Source organism: Calonectris borealis, chromosome 12 (genome assembly GCF_964195595.1).
Source record: "Calonectris borealis chromosome 12, bCalBor7.hap1.2, whole genome shotgun sequence".
NCBI lineage: Eukaryota > Metazoa > Chordata > Aves > Procellariiformes > Procellariidae > Calonectris > Calonectris borealis.
The window spans coordinates 9,684,451-9,690,647 of record NC_134323.1 but is presented as its reverse complement, the minus strand read 5'-3'; positions in this window follow the sequence as shown (position 1 = coordinate 9,690,647).

The following is a 6,197-nucleotide window of genomic DNA, read 5'->3' as shown; positions in this document are numbered from 1 at the left end:
CTCATAATCCTGTATAAAGTTGACTATAATATGTGTTCTCCCTTAGAGCTCTTTGCATACAGCAGCGATCCTGCTAGCACTCACTAGTTTCTGCTACTGTGGAGTTTAGGTTTTCAGGAGGAAACTGGGGAGCAGTTATGAAGACATTAACTGCAGTGATAACCAGAATGAATTCAGCCACAATACTGTTAGCAGATGAAAACTGCAAGGAAAACTCTAAGCACTGATTAGAGTTTTCTATTCCAGCAAAATCAGTATTTTTCTTACAGCTGTGTGTGCACTCACAATCTATTCCAGCGCTTCCGACTTAAGCCACCGTATGTGGAAGTTCAGTCTGTTTTCCCAGCATTATTATGCTGTGTATGAAAGCTCTACATATGATGTTTTCTGCTTATCTGTTTTTATTGCATCTTTCTTAGCAATAAAGCCTCTCTGAGCTGTGCTTTACACCTCAGAACAAGTCCGTTGGCCAGATGGTTGCTCTAACAAATGGGGAGAAATGTCAGAAGCACTTCTGCATACCTGGGCAGTGAGGCGCAGCAGTCCTGCTCCTCGCTGCCAGCGCCGTCCATGGCACGCTGGGGCTGAGCACACCTTGCCTTCTCGGCACGAGGGCAATAGGCACAGGGACAAAGACCACCCCTCCACTGCACTGGAGAGAGGCTGCTTTGCACTGCCTGAACTATCTGGCTGTGTCTCTGAGACCTGCTCCCAAAAGCCAAAACCTCACCAAAATGTTTTCTGTGCTTTCTTCCTGGATGGCACACACGGCTTTTGCTATAAACACTACCCTCAAAATTTCAAAGATAGCTTTGAATGGGAAACTCCTAGTTGGCTTTCAAAATCATTACCTTACCATGCTTCGTCTTATACTGATTATCAGCATTACATTATCTGCTTGATAGAGTATCATTTTATCTTATGGGTGATGATTCCTCAATGCTGCTTATGATTTTGTACAAAATACTTTCTGCTGTCAGGGAAGGCATCTTTTAAAGTCCATCTCCATGGTCTTGTTTTGTGGATGAGAAATGCCAAGTCAAATAGGCAGGATTAGGTGGCTAATGAGACTCTGGTGAAGTGCATCACAGTGAATCACAGGTTAGCTAATGATTATTGAAAATCCTGAAAATAACAAGCAACATCTTTTGCATTAGGAAGGTCTTCTGTTGTCTATCTTTTTTCTGTCAATGCAATACCATCAAGTCAAAAGCAGATCTCTTGAAACCAGAGGCCTGAAGATGGTAGTCATGGCTAAAAGAAATCATATGAATTCATTTTTAAAATAATTTGTATGTTACAGCATGGCCCTACAGAAAGGGGAGAGGTGCTGTGGGAACGAAGAGGGATCTGATGGAATAATCTGTGGCTTTCTGCACGTGTGGACAGTTACCAGCACCTAAAGCAACCCAGGGAGGGGACGGGCAGGAGAACTTGTTCAGAAGCCAAAAAAAATGAAGCTCTTTTACCCCAGAGAATCTTCGGGGCTCACGGGGGAAGAATGAGGCCCTGGAGAGCAGAAGCACAGGAGATATTCACTCTGTGAAGTTCTCCGTTGTGCCCAACCATTCTGGAAAGCAGCTGGGGGGAGTGGCAGACGGAACACAGAGATGTGAGGGCGCAGGCAGTGAGGCCGCGGTGGCCTCCTGAGTGCTAGGTAGCTGCAGCCCATGGGCACTACTCTCCTGAAGCCTCCAAAAGGTCTCACCTTTTCAGGTGAGAGGTAAAGTTAATACCAGAGATGGTTAAAAAACCAGGTAGATTTCTCCCTCCATTGTAACTGCTGCAATAATTTCTGTTTTTAAGATCATCTTTATTTAGCTTTTCTTGCAAGATATTTTTTGTTGTTGTTTTGGCTGTACTTGGATCAACCTCTATATCCAGCAACAAAGAATTCAGTCTTTTTGGCAGTTATTTTTGACCTTTTCTTGAGCAATAGCTGATAGCTTCCCAGACTCTTTGTCTAATGGTAGAGGTTAAGCTAAGACTAAAATGTTCACCCGATTGCACTTGAACTTGTGGCTCACCCGGGTAGAAAAAAAAGCTGCACTTTTGACATAGAGCTACTTCCAAAAACATTGAACAAGTGTTTGGGCTATAACTTTATATGCTATTAAGTTGTATTGCACAGAAATTTTTCTACGATATTCCACACAGACTGAAAACCACCTTCGTAGTTTATGAAATGTTAATACCATAGCATGAATTTATGTAGGTGCATAATTAGAAATGATAGCCTGGGGAAAAACTCTTATTTATAAAGTTAAATTTGTTAAATTAAAAATGCTGCTAATGACTCACCTTTTACTCTCCAAATATATTAGATGTCTATATTTTTATGAATTCTGCAAAGTAATTGATAGGCTTTAGTATAACCCTGATAATACATGAAGGCACATTACACGAGTGAATGTTTTGGATGTGGTGAATCCACTGTTAATTATAGAAAGGCCTTCTTACAAATCTAGGATACCATCTGTCCTAAAACTATCCTTTAGCTAGCTCTCTGCCTGCATTCTGTGCAGCTGTACTTTGCCATTGCACTCAAAATAAATAGGGGTATGCTACAGTACAAGTTAATGAATAAATGACAAATTACTAAAACTGTCTGACCAGATTATTCAATCTTTTCATCATAAGTCAGAAATTCTACTTATGTTTCTTCATTATCTGCATTTACATGTGTACGGTCCCTCAAAGCATGCTTTTTGTTGTCATTGTTATTAGACATTTTAATGGTTGGTTAGATTTGTCAGATTTTTGCAAATTCAGTGAAACGCCAGACAGAGAAAGCACACGAAATGCAGCGTTGTTTCTACTGAAGAATTATTGTTATTTCCACATTTGACTTGTGCTGGTGTTGAGAGACAGAGGGAGGGAAGAAGGTGTTCCTGATACCGCATGCTAATGGTGCCAAACTGAATGCCAAAAATCCTTTTTATCTTGGACTCAACAATGTTTTTCTTTTATCCCTGCCTTTGGACTGGAGGTTTTGTGAGTCTTTAGTTTAACACTCTTCTGTGCAGAGACTGTATCTTATCTGCAGGACAAAGAACCACATAAACCTTTGGTTTAGGTAAACAGTAATGGTGGGGATCTGTTCCTTCAGTAGGACATTATGGAAATACCAGCTTGGAGTGGCACGGAGAACCTGTTTTTTTCACCCAGCTGCTCATTGTCATGATTCACCTCTCATGGCTGATTATCTGAAATTTTCTGGCAGATGCTTGGTGGGCACTATAGCATTCGTGTTTAAAAAACTTGCCTTGCTCGTGTCCATAACTAATTCTTTCTAGACCTTTTTGTGATGCTTCTCCCCTCAACCCAAGAGGTAAATTTCTCTTCCATTCCTGTAACAAACCCTGGCTACTTTTTATATAAATGTTATTATTTACATTTGTTATGATTAGTAAATGCAGAGGGTGCGAGGCCTGCTAATGGAATTCAGTGGCTCCCTTACCCAACCATCTTAGCAGGAAAAGGCTTTCAGGGTACTTGATACTGGCTAACTCCACTGGGGCCTTCTTCCAACTTGGGATGAGCCAGGAGTGTCGCACAGATGCTTGTGTGAAGCTGTAGCCCCTGGCCGCGGCAGTGAGGGCCAACATACCTAGCGTATCTGAGTGCGTGAGAAGGGCAGGTTGGGGCAGATAGATTTGGGTCATTTCTTCCAAATTGTTATACAAAAATTGGGTATTTTTAAATAGTGGTTTAGAATCTGTGGAGTCACCCACATTAGACAGCTAATAATGTCCATCTTATGGCGCGATGGAGATGCCCTGTAATGGAGAAGAACAACTAGCTCTTCCGAGTCTTAATTTCAGCCCCTTCATCTTATGCTCCTTTCCATGTAACAGTATCTAATCACAGCATTATGAATCAGTTCTGTCTCAGGGTCATCATTTTCTCCATTCTTTGACCCTTTGTAGATGAGAGCTTTTGCAGGCAGTCACACCTTCACTGGGGACGGACACACACTCCCTGGTACTGCTACAAGCAAGAGTGGACCTACGCACCATGCTAGTCGCACTCTGGCTTCCCTTTTCCATGGTCATCAGCCGAGTACATTTTATACCCTATTGAAATGCACAAAAATACACTGTCCAATTTGACAAAACTTCCGAGTAATTATAAAGTACTTTTTTGCAATTTCCTATATAATATCCTTTCAAAGTTGTCCTGTTTTCTTTCTCTTTGAATGCATATTCAGAGCAGGCCGATTTGTAGGCACACAATGAGAAGTTGATTTTGAAAAGAGGTAAATAAATTGCACTGGCTGGAAAAGGGCTTCTTGCTGCCCTTTCATTATGATGTGCACACAACTTGCTACAAATTCTTTACTTTGCATTTCTATCACAAAGATAAATGAAATTGTCAATCCTGTTCACATTTCCTTTTGATGGCTTTATAAAAGTAATAGCCAGGGTGCCAAAAAAAGCTTTCATTAATTCTTCTATTTATTAAAGTGAAAGGAGGACTATTTTGCAAACAAAGAGGAATAAACAGACTGCAGTGAAATGTCTGCTCCTTTTCCAGAGGATATACCTTCTGCATGACTCCTAACTTTAGGATGACTCTGAGCAGCTCCTAAAATGGATAAAAAAATTCTTGATTTCAGATTTCTGTAACTTTATCTCAGTATTACACCACTCCAACCCTAAACAGGATAAGTGAAATGCTGTACAGTAATGTTGAAAGTTAATCCAGGGAATCTGACCAGACTTTAAAAAAAAAAGAAAGAAGAAAAGAAAAATTCTGTATTCGTTGCACAGAGATGTCTAATATTAAAAAAATAATAATATCTCAGCACTGCTTTTTGTATGTGTGTATGTCCATAAACACATAGATATAGATATCAGGGTCATTTCTTCAAAACCATCTTGGGAAGAGATGCCCCTCATAAATAATTTTTATTGGGAGTAGTTTGGAGCAGAACAAGCCCTGAGTGCTGCCATGTAGCTGACACAGAGTCTACCAAAACTTACTCTTCCTTGGCAGCACACCAAAACGAGTTACAGCCCAGCAGGACAGCAACGAGCTACCTCCAGTGCCAGGAAGGTGAAACAGAGAAAGATACTTGCCATCACTGCTACTGGCAAAGAAGAAAACACTAATCACTTGTGGCTAGGGAAGGAGGGCACAAGTTGGAGGAGGAAGGGGGAGGGTAGAAAGCTGTCTTGGGGAGGCATTAGAAGGGGGAAAGCTTAACATCAGGGAGGAAGGTCATGGAGAAGTGAGAAGGCCACTGCACAAGCTAGCACAAGGCAGCCAGCCATGAGACTTGTCCTCTGAGATGGTCATCAAGGAAAGGTCAACAAGGAACTGGAAGAATCAGATGATGGCCTTCACAGATCACCTCTGGAGCCTCTGCAGATGGGGGTAAATCTGTCTGCAGAGAGGGTAAATTCTTATAGTCTCAGATGCTTATGTGGACTTTGGTCCTTTACTTTTTTCACAGCACTGCTTTTTTTCCCTGTTGTTTTGTCATTGCTGGCAGAGCAATAGGATTTATTAGATTCAGATTTTGAGAAAACAGCAGGCCTCAAGAGAGAAATAAAATTTCTCTGATAATTAAGATGGATAGATTTGTAAATCGTTTGCAGATCACCAGCATCGTTGTCAACTCTGGTGTGCTCTAACCTCCTGCCCTGCCTGGGAAATGTTTAAGCAAAGAGTTCATAAATGTTTAGGTGAGGAAGAAATCTGGACCTCTATGGGACAGGGAAAGGGCAATACGTCCCCGAACTCCATGAGCCAGGATCAAATCTAAATTACCACACTGAAGTTGCCTTATTTGTCCTTTTTACAAGATGCAAAAGGTCTCAGGACAATTAATTCTGTCTTTTTTATTGTTTCAGTGTGGAGCTTAAAACCCCTGACCTTTTATCACATCTATTTAGCTGTATATCCATGGCTCAGGAGACAATTAAAAATGAGATGCATGTTCTGTGTTTGGCAGAAAAATGCAGTACTAATTCATTTTCTGGCTACAACATTCCAATTGTGTTTAGTTTTTCCTTCTTGCATTCACACCTAAACCTACCTCCCCTCGTCCATTGCATTTTATACAAATTTGCATCTATATGTGTTTATGTGTCTGTGTAAATCTTCAGAGTCATTTTTTACTACACTTCTTATTAGCACAGAATATGTAAGACATTCTCCAAAGGTTTGAGTTTTCAGCATATAAAACTCTT